The sequence below is a fragment of the Hevea brasiliensis genome, chromosome 8 (assembly GCF_030052815.1).
Source record: "Hevea brasiliensis isolate MT/VB/25A 57/8 chromosome 8, ASM3005281v1, whole genome shotgun sequence".
Taxonomy (NCBI): domain Eukaryota; kingdom Viridiplantae; phylum Streptophyta; class Magnoliopsida; order Malpighiales; family Euphorbiaceae; genus Hevea; species Hevea brasiliensis.
In genome coordinates this window covers 97,288,352-97,299,824 of record NC_079500.1, presented here as the reverse complement: position 1 = coordinate 97,299,824, position 11,473 = coordinate 97,288,352, and the positions used below count along the sequence as shown (strand labels likewise).

The following is an 11,473-nucleotide window of genomic DNA, read 5'->3' as shown; positions in this document are numbered from 1 at the left end:
TACATAAAATATCCTTATTATTATTTTAAATATATAAATAGTTATTATATAAAATAAGAATATAAAAATTTAAAACCATTTCAAACCGATTTGGTGGTTTAAAATCCTGTTGTAAAATTATGGGTATAAAATCATTATTTTATAATTTAGAATAAGTAAATCAAAAGTATATTCATATTAAATAATACCATAATAAACCATCATCCAAATAAGGGCAAAATAACTTCCACTTTTATAAAGGTAAAAAGGGAAAATGTGTATAGAATACTTTCATTGAAACCACAATTCATGGCCCCATGTATACACATCAAATGCCTAGTGAAATCAAGCCTCTAACCTATGCACTCCAATAATTATAAATATTACATTCTTATAACTATAGTCAAGTACTATACTTACTTGGACCCCAACCCGCATGCTTTTCCATGGATGGTTAAGCTAGCTTTCTATATTGACATCAAGTGACCAAAAGTGGAGGAAACTAAGTTGCCTAGGGATAACTTGGCTCAGTTAAATAAAGGTAGAGCTGTGCTCATGGTGCGCAGAACTTGTGGTAAGAAAGGTGATCAATGGACATCAAGATGCCCCTATAAGGATCTTGCTCCATAGCTTAAAGGCTTCATTGATAAACCAGCTGCATAAGAGACTGTTGCTGCTGGAACCATCAAGGGTGCTTACGTGCCACCAAGCATGAGAGCAGGTGCAGAAAGAACCGACAGATCAGATATGAGGCGTAGGAATGAAAATAATTCAGTTTGTGTCACCAATTTATTAGAGGACACTAGGGAGCCTGATCTGCTTGAACTATTCCGTGCATTTGGTCCTGTGTGCCGAGTTTATGTTGCTATTGACCAAAACCAGAAGACTGGCGTCAACTGGGGTTTGTCAACTTTGTAAACCAGGAAGATGCTGAGAGGGTTATCAACAAGCTTAATGGACATGATTATGACAATCGAATCCTACGAGTTGAATGGCAACACCCAAATCTAACTAGATAGATAGAGTTGTCCTCTGACATCTTCTGGTGAGCACAGTTTTGCTCTCTTATTCTCTTCTTGAGGACTTCTTCCTGTCCTCCCCAAATTGTTATCGATAAAAGTTACTTATATTTAAGATTTTGTTGTTGATAAAAGGACACATATTGCTCTTTTTGATATTTTGTTATTATTGCTTTCCTATTTGGTGTCAGAAATGGGCATACATTATGAAGTCATTTGTAACACCCTTATTCCACTGTAGATTTCCTTCCCTTGCTTCCCCATAACCATGGAGTCTAGCCAATTGGACTCTAAAAACCATCAACCTGATTCTCAACATTAACATCTACAAAACTGGTGAGATGAGAGGGGTGAGCTTTTGGGGAAAAGCTCAGTAAGTTAACATTTACAATACACATCATGCAACAAAAGGAACTAGGGAACAAAAAGCTAAATGAATAAATTCAATAATAAAATTTTTAAAACAAACTGAATAAAGTAGATAATAAATTTCAATATACATGCTATGCAAATTCTAAAATCTCTATATTAATCTCAAATTAAATTCTTCCTAGTCTCCAATCATTCCTCAAATATGTAAAAATATCGATAATTGGCTCTTGACATCCAAGGATATGCCAAGGTATTAAAATAGATATCAAAATCATATCCATACTGCGTTAATCTCGCAGTGACGGCTTCACCTCTCTATGGGCAACCCTTTCCTACTGCAATAATTAAACTACTAGCATCCTTACAGCGGAAGCAAATATACTAAATACAATTCAGTATCTCATAGTAATACTAAGGTATATCATAGTTATCAAAACCATAGACCATCAAAATCACTATCTCCAATAACATAATTACACTGAATAAAAATCATTGCTACACAAAGTAACTAAATAATCAATCAATCATCATACTAATCCACAATCTCATAATATTTCTTGTAATTCTAAAATATTAAATCATATTTGCTAAATTTTGCTGCTATCGCTCCATAATGTGCTACTAATCTTATTACCATTTTCATTCTCATAATCTTTTAACTCTCTTTCTAAACTTGTTAATATGCATGAAATAAGATTTGAATAATAATGAATAATTATATAATAGAGTCAAATTTAATCAAAATGAGAAATCAAATAACTAGAATATAACAATTGATATTAGATGCAAATCACAACTTTTGAAGGAATAAGAATTAATTAAGAAGTAAATTCATGCTATATGTTGTAAAATACCACTCGACTATATTACAAGATACCAACTCGCACTTTTCCATCCATATAAATCATAATCCAAAAGCTCTTCCTAAACCATAACAATTTAATAATAAAAAAACAACCACAAACTTCACTTTCCATATTAAATATCTAATAAAAATTTAATGGCATTTCCTCTTAAAATTAAACTAAACTCCCTGACACAAATTCAAATCCACAATTCAAAAATTATATTAACATATCCATAATCCCAACTCATATCTCCATATAAATATTATTCACAACACTTCCTACTCAAATCTTAATCAAAATATTCAACAATATATCCATAACACCAAAAATCTAACTAAACATATATAATTCTTTCTCAAAAATATTCCAGTCACATAATAATTCAACAACTTCATTTTCTATCTCAAAATAATCTTAGTTTCATCAAAATCACTTATTTAACTTAACCCAATTATTAATACCCAATCTAGTAGCTTGTATATTCAAATTTATATATAATGATAAAACAGCCAGATAAATTCCAAATTTTAACTATATATTCAAGACATCCATATACAACATCAATAAAAATGTTAACATCAAATTATCTCTACATAATTGTCGACACCATATTTTGGCCGATCCCCAGAATCAATAAACTTCGAAATCGATCCCTAGCACTAAGTCTTTCCTTGCCATCTAACCATGGTTCCGATCTCTCTCCACAGGAAGTTGAGTCAATGCTAAGTCCTCATATCAGTCAAAGCTTTACCAGTCTTTCAAATCATTCACCGATCTCTCAAGCCCATTGTCAAATATCCTGACCAGTTAACTACATTCCCGATCTCTCTTGTCAGATGAAATTGAACTAACACTAGAACCGTGCCGCCAATATTTATGATCGACCCCTCTTTTAAAAGTTTAGGAATAATCAAGCTAAGGTTCTAATCCGGTTTAATGAAGATCCCGATCTTAGATGTTCAAGCCAAAATTTTCAATTAAGTTCCGTTTAGCAATCTCATGCATGTTGTATTTTCCGATCTCTCACACTTAGGATAATAATAGTTTTCAGTTGTTTCAATATACTCAGACAATCAAGTGTTTAGAAATTTTCCGACCACAACCATTCATCGAACAAAAGGGCATTCTATTTCATTTCATTGCAAAATTTGTACAAGTTATTCTACTGTGGATCACCCACTGATCTACATTTTGCTCATCCTCTCCCTCCTCTTCACTATCCTCACCCCGCCCGGAGCCCGCTATCCAAGAGAAGTCCTCTTACGGTAACGCTCGGAGTTCGCCAAGAGGTCCTTGAGAGCATTCACATACACACCACCACCCCCCCTCTCACCATTTCTTCGTCTTTTCCCTAAGCTCCTCGATAAAGTTGGGCGGACACGAAAAGAAGCTGGAGGGCGCTGACTTCCCAGAAACCACGATCCCTTTTCAAAAACATGATTCTGGCCGTTCACTGCCTGTCTTCATTTAACTTCGCCCTTTCAATCTTTGAGATATGTGTAATCCTGGGAGATAGTTGGGGAAGAGAGGAGGGAATTCTTCTTCTTCTCTTCTTCTCCTCCTTGCCCTAGCCGATGAGCCTTTTAACTATGGTCTACCTCACACCACCACTCCACTCTCTCTCTCATGGAGCGTCTTTCGCCTTAAGCTCCTCGGATAAGTTGGGCGACTGAAAAAGCGTTGGCGGCCCGACGAACTTCCTTCCGACGATCCTTCGATCCAAAACAACATGATTGATTTCGGCCACTCTGTCTTTTCTTCAAAGCCCGCCCTTCTTCAATGACTGTAGAGCGGATGCGATGCGGATGAGAGAGAGAGGGGAGCTTTTTCATTTCTTCTTTCTTCCCTTGCCACCTCGAGGCGCCTTTTCTTTCCGACTCTAGTTTCTGTCTTCACGGACGCTCCACTCGAGCTCCACAGTCAAGATATCGTCAAGGTGTCCCGGGATAGCTTTGTCCGATCCTCCCGAAGCGGATGGAAGACCCCAAGACTTTGGCAAAACCGGGTTCTCCGACAGTCAGGTTATTCTTGAGGACTCGATCAACATTTGAGCACCACGAGAAGAGGCTCTCACGAGAAGATTGAGAAGGACCCTTTCGTGCTTGGAGCAGCTGGAGGAGGTGGAGCCGCTCTTCTGTTGAGGAGGAGATCGGACGACTTCAATGATGGCGGCCCCGAAGGTCGACGGGCCCCTGCGTCTCCCTGGTTCATGGCGGGAGTTGAAGCATTTCCGAACGCTTCATCTCCTTTACTTTCAGGAGATCTCTCTTTCTTTCTTCCGCTTCTGGAACCCTCATCACCCGACAAACCTGCACAAAGAAGAGGTCCTTGAGATCGCTAAGGTCCTGAGATCTAGAAAATACCAGTGCATAGGTCAGAGAGCGGAAGTTCGAGATCTTGGCGGTGAGTAGTCAGATGGTCCAATGGTGCGGCTCTGCGATCACCGCGTCTAAACAGAATACTTTTGAGTGGCGGCTGATTCTTGGATCCATCACTATTAAGCTTTCCTCTGGTTCGTGGTAATGCGCTTGAGCAAGGGCCCTGGTGCCACCACCACGAGGAAGTCCTCAAAGCAGTCGATTTTGCTCCTCAGAATAAAGAAGCGGTTCTTCCAATTTTTAAGGGAGGAGGGCAGATTGGTGAAGAGCCCGCAATGAGGCTTCGCCTGAAAGAACCAGTGCTCGTCGTCCTTTCGGCGAGTTAGCCTGTGCAGTTTGGCGAACACCTTAGCCGTAGGTCTGATTCCCTTAGCTCGGCATAGGCCTCGGAAGGCTACTAAGATCCGCCACGAGTTAGGGTGAACTTGAGCAATGCACACTCGGTGAAGTTTTAGGACCTCCTTGAAGAAGTCATCCAGAGGGAACCGAAGACCGGCCTTTAACTGTTCCTCGTATACCATAACCAGGTCATTCTCTTCAAAGAAGTGATCGGCTCGGTGATCGCCGTGACACCGGATAAGTTCGTACGAATCAGGACGAATATTGTACTCCTGGCTGAACGATTGCAGATCGGACTCTTGCAAGATCGATGGCAGCTCGTCCATAGGGAGATTCTCCCTCCCTGAAGAAGGTACGTGCCTTGATGGTCCGATCCGCCCCCGAGCTGGAACGGAGACCCTAGGAGGTTCTGTTTGCGCGTTTGGCCCGACCACCTCTTCTTCGTCAGACGACCACGAGAACTGAATGGAAGGAGGACTCGCCGCTCTTTGACCCTCGGCACCGCTCATTTTCAAAGAAAACAAAGAACTTAAACTAAAAAGAAGATCAAAGCCCTTACCGGAGTCTGATCGGCGTCGGAAGAACTTGAGTAAACGAGAGAACTTTGAGGTTGCGAGCGAGAGAGTGAAAATGACATACAGGAGCAAATGGCTAACCCCTCACCCCTATTTATACTCGTCCGAGCATTTAATGCTCACGAGGTTCCAGGCAACGCATCGGTTAGCGGGACTCGCCAGCTGTTCTGACACGTCTCACGAATATTCCAAGATTCCATAAAGAGATCGGTTAATTATAGAGCGGTAGATCCAGGTGTTTCGAATTACAGATCGGGTAATCATATTAGAGCTCGAAAAATAATTAATAAGATAATAATTGGCAAAATAAAATCTTTATTTCCAAAAGATCGGATTACATCATTTGGGCGATCTCAAGAGATCGGAGTACATTTCCAAAAATCAGATTACATCATTTGGGCGATCTCAAGATCGGATTACATCTGATTACATCAAAAGGTCGACCTCTAAAGATCAGCGGAACATCCTATCTAAAGAAGCCTATGTCAATAGCCAACATTGTGACTGATCCACAGGGTGTCGCCGATCGGAGCTTAACCCGCTGTCGGAACACCCAATGTGGAGGGAAACCGCTGTCGGAACACCCAATGTGATGAGAAGCCGAATAAACTCAGTTGAGCGACTCGAGATCGGCAGAATCGAGGTCCGCAATCCAGATCGGTCAATTGATCCAGTTCCCTCATCATCATCAGACAAGGTTATGCGATCACCAAGGTCGTAAATTTTCAGTCGAGGAGTAAGGAAGTCCATCGGAAAAGGATCAAAGCCACAGTTGTAGCCGGAACTTCCACGAGCAATGGCAGGAAGTAAGAAGGAAGAGAGGAAATGGGATGAAGGGAAGTCTCTTTCGTCTGGGGTATATATAGGGGAAAACGGGCATTTATTACTGAGCAGAAAACGAAGCGGACGCTTCGGGAATCGAGGGGAAATTAATGCTTTGACTAGGCCAAGGCTGATTAAGGGATCGGAATAATAGAGATCGGAGGATGGGAGATCAGCATGAGAGATCGGAATAGGAGCGTGTCAAGAAGATCGAGAAGGGCGAGGGATCAGAAGACAAAGAGAATAAGACAAATCCCAAATAACCGTCGTCAGAATCAGAGCCGAGGTAGTTAAAGCGTTGCAGATGAGATCTCCACCGCACGCCTAAGAAACGCCCGCAATGCTGACAGGTGCCAGGGTATGTCATGACAGTCCTGTACATCCCAATCCCCACAGTTGATCTCACTGGTAAGGACAAACCCGGAACCCTTGGATCAAGAGAGAAGACGACAATACCAGCGTCTTTCGCTCTTAGCCCTCAGATCGTTCCGGACGAGAAGATTTGGGACCGTCAGATTGAAAGAAGAAAAGGACAAATATTCAGAAGAGTGATCTCAGCCATTCATTTTGATTCTCTTTAATTCCTGAACACCCGATCATCTCCTTCGAAATCTTGACCCTCCATCTCCCTCAAAATAAATCCTGACCCTTCATGGGGAGCACCCGATTCCTATAAATACCTGCATGAAAAACTGTTCAAGGGACGGGCAAAAAAAGAGAGGTAGTTATTATAGCGGAAGAACTCTGAAACTTGATTCAATTTGTTACTCTGCTACTTTGAAGTTTTGATTAGAAAGACTTTTGAAACTAGTTTTCTGAAGTGTTTTCTTAAAAAGGATTCTGAATACTGGAACTCTACATTTTCAGTTTGTTCATTATCTGGTCACACTCTCACTTTCAGCCCTTTATCATCTCTGTCTTCATTCCCATTATCCAAGCTCAACTTCATTTCACTCGGTTTTTATCTTAATCTTATTGCATTTTAGCTAAGTACCCTTCATTTCACAACGAACATCAGCCCTCAAGCTAATCAGTCCGCTGTCTTATTACTATTTGTCACCCCATAGTTATTTCAATAGATTTGGCTCCTTACAGGTAAGAGCTCATATCGCCGTTTTATTAAGTATTTACGTTTACTTTCCGCATTTTCTTTGTTCTTTTTATGTATGTGATTTTCTCTAAGTTTATTTAGTGCCAAAGAACCTTAAAGAATGTTACTCTCGAGTTTATTTCTTTAGCGATCAGTCCATCATTTCATTAACCTTCGTCATTTCTGAATGCAAGTTTTCTATCTCCTAGTAGCGTGTAAGTGGTTGGGTAAAACGTAGGTAACTGCAACTTAAGGGTCTCTTTTAAGAGAGAGAGCCTGAATAACACGTCAGGAAAATAGCCAAACTATTAGGCTGACGTAAACGGCAATTCGGCAAGATGCCATAAAGTGGAATAAAACCAAAGTAAACAAAACAGAATAGATCAGACATTAATAGGTACTGGTAAAGTGACCTTAGGGGAAGTCAGCAAAATTCAGTCCAGCTTCTCTTATTTAGTCACAAAATATCAATTAGAAGCCTTACCCCCAGCACCTTAGAACGTCAGAATCCTTAGCTTTAGGACCTTATGACATGTAGCTGAAATTAAAATTCGGGAGATCGGAAAGATCCCATTCAGGTTCCTGTTAATTTAAAAGAGATCGGAAGAGAGTTCTTATCCGATTCTCAACTCAAAACTTTAATTAAATAGAGATCGGAGGAGAGTTCTTATCCGGTCTCAAATCAAAATTTTAAATAAATACTTAATAGAGATCGGAGGAGAGTTCTTATCCGGTCTCAACTCAAAATTTTAAATAAATACTTAATAGAGATCGGAGGAGAGTTCTTATCCGGTCTCAAATCAAAATTTTAATAAATATTTAATAGAGATCGGAAGAGAGTCCTTATCCGGTCTCAACTCAAAATTTTAATAAGCATTAAATAGAGATCGGAGGAGAGTTCTTATCCGGTCTCAACTCAAAATTTTTAATGATCTAATAGAAATCGAAGGAGAGTTCTTATCCGATCTCAACTCAAAATTTTAATAAATATTAAAGAGTTCGGAGAAGAGTTCTTATACAATTCTTAAATTAAATTTTAATAAAATAGTTCTTTTAGATAAGATTAACATGCAACAGTAACTCACTAAGGTTGTCTCATTTACTTATGTATCTGGGTGATCCAAATTTAGTAAAAAATCAAATGCTCCTTTAGTCAAAAGGATCAACATATCCATTCAAGCCCTCCTAACTAATGCAAAATTAAATCTACTTACCCTTATTAAGGGACGAGGTGGGGTGCCTAACATCTTCCCCACCCGTTTACGGACCCCGAACCTAGAATCTCTGCCTTGAAGTGGTTTCATTTCAATTTATTTTCACAAATGGTTTTCTTTAGTTTCCCTTAAAACTAAGGTGACGACTCCACTCTCTTTCCCACTTCGGTGAGGGTTCGTTCAGCGACCAAAATCCCTGCGACAATCATGAGATATCAACATATTTATCCAACCCTTCAAATTCTGAATTTTTTAGAAAGCAAACTTAATCAAACAACTCATACAAAATAATTTATATCTCATAAATCACAAGTCCAAAATTTATTAAATTTTTACACAACAGCCTTAACATCCTAAAGATCATCTGTGTCAAATTTCATAATTTTCTAAGTATCATAAATATTTATTTTTCTTAAACTTCAGTAGCCAAAATTTAGAATTCCAATTACAGATAGCCTGTGTTCAACAATTTATTTCTCCAAATCCAATTGTTGAAAAATTACCAAATTTTAACCATAACTTCTACACATATAGACCTCTAACATATCCAAAAATCAATTGTAAAAGATACACCAAACTCACCTAGACGGAAGAGAAACATAATGCTCCTACTAAACTCCTATTTCTGTTACTGTTCACCTTTTTATCAATTTCTCCCCTTTTAATTCTAGTATCCTAGACTAAAATCCTTCTTTTCCTCTCGTTAGTGTTCTTTCTTAATAGAGAAACTCAAAAAAATCTAATACTATCTCCCTCTTCCCTTCTCTTCTTCTCCTCCTTCCCTTCTCTTCTTTCTTTTCCTTTCTTTTTCCTCCTCTCCTCTTTCCCGATTATTCTTCCCATTTCCATTTTTTTTCTTTTATAGAGCCTGCTGGAGAACGTGGGTTGAAACCTGCTGTCCATATTTTTTTTAATAAAATTTCATTTTGATCCTTCAACCTTTTCAAAAGTTAATTTCCCATCCAAAAGCTCATAATCTATTTGTTTCTCTGTTTCTTTAAATACTAAATAGAGATCGGAGGAGAGTTCTTATCCGGTCTCAACTCAAAATTTTAAATAAATACTTAATAGAGATCGGAGGAGAGTTCTTATCCGGTCTCAAATCAAAATTTTAATAAATATTTAATAGAGATCGGAAGAGAGTCCTTATCCGGTCTCAACTCAAAATTTTAATAAGCATTAAATAGAGATCGGAGGAGAGTTCTTATCCGGTCTCAACTCAAAATTTTTAATGATTTAATAGAGATCGGAGGAGAGTTCTTATCCGATCTCAACTCAAAATTTTAATAAATATTAAAGAGTTCGGAGAAGAGTTCTTATACAATTCTTAAATTAAATTTTAATAAAATAGTTCTTTTAGATAAGATTAACATGCAACAGTAACTCACTAAGGTTGTCTCATTTACTTATGTATCTGGGTGATCCAAATTTAGTAAAAAATCAAATGCTCCTTTAGTCAAAAGGATCAACATATCCATTCAAGCCCTCCTAACTAATGCAAAATTAAATCTACTTACCCTTATTAAGGGACGAGGTGGGGTGCCTAACATCTTCCCCACCCGTTTACGGACCCCGAACCTAGAATCTCTGCCTTGAAGTGGTTTCATTTCAATTTATTTTCACAAATGGTTTTCTTTAGTTTCCCTTAAAACTAAGGTGACGACTCCACTCTCTTTCCCACTTCGGTGAGGGTTCGTTCAGGCGACCGCAAAATCCCTTGCGACAATCATGAGATATCAACATATTTATCCAACCCTTCAAATTCTGAATTTTTTAGAAAGCAAACTTAATCAAACAACTCATACAAAATAATTTATATCTCATAAATCACAAGTCCAAAATTTATTAAATTTTTACACAACAGCCTTAACATCCTAAAGATCATCTGTGCCAAATTTCATAATTTTCTAAGTATCATAAATATTTATTTTTCTTAAACTTCAGTAGCCAAAATTTAGAATTCCAATTACAGATAGCCTGTGTTCAACAATTTATTTCTCCAAATCCAATTGTTGAAAAATTACCAAATTTTAACCATAACTTCTACACATATAGACCTCTAACATATCCAAAAATCAATTGTAAAAGATACACCAAACTCACCTAGACGGAAGAGAAACATAATGCTCCTACTAAACTCCTATTTCTGTTACTGTTCACCTTTTTATCAATTTCTCCCCTTTTAATTCTAGTATCCTAGACTAAAATCCTTCTTTTCCTCTCGTTAGTGTTCTTTCTTAATAGAGAAACTCAAAAAAATCTAATACTATCTCCCTCTTCCCTTCTCTTCTTCTCCTCCTTCCCTTCTCTTCTTTCTTTTCCTTTCTTTTTCCTCCTCTCCTCTTTCCCGATTATTCTTCCCATTTCCATTTTTTTTCTTTTATAGAGCCTGCTGGAGAACGTGGGTTGAAACCTGCTGTCCATATTTTTTTTAATAAAATTTCATTTTGATCCTTCAACCTTTTCAAAAGTTAATTTCCCATCCAAAAGCTCATAATCTATTTGTTTCTCTGTTTTTTTTTTTTTTTCTTTTTTAAAGCAACTAGAGGAGTCCATCATGTGACCCTCAGCTGCCAGCTGCCGATTAAAGGAAAATATCCCTTTCACTCCTTAAATTCTCTAAAATTATATTTTTCACCCTAAAACTTTTAAAACTTTTCTTTTAAGTCTAAATTCAAATTAAATTTTTCTCCCTAAAACTTTATAAATTTTATTTCCATTCAAATAATAACCATATTTAATATTTTTTAAAAAATGAGAGTGTTACATCATTATTGTAAATAGACAATTATTTACATTATGGAACAACAAGCACCCGCTTGCGAAACAAGCAGATA

At 37.9% G+C, this 11,473-nt stretch overlaps 1 pseudogene; it reads left to right on the top strand.

Annotated features, from left to right (window-relative positions):
* The first annotated feature begins 288 nt into the window (after positions 1–288).
* LOC110644037 (uncharacterized) lies at positions 289–998 on the top strand (annotated as a pseudogene).
* The last annotated feature ends 10,475 nt before the right edge of the window (positions 999–11,473 follow it).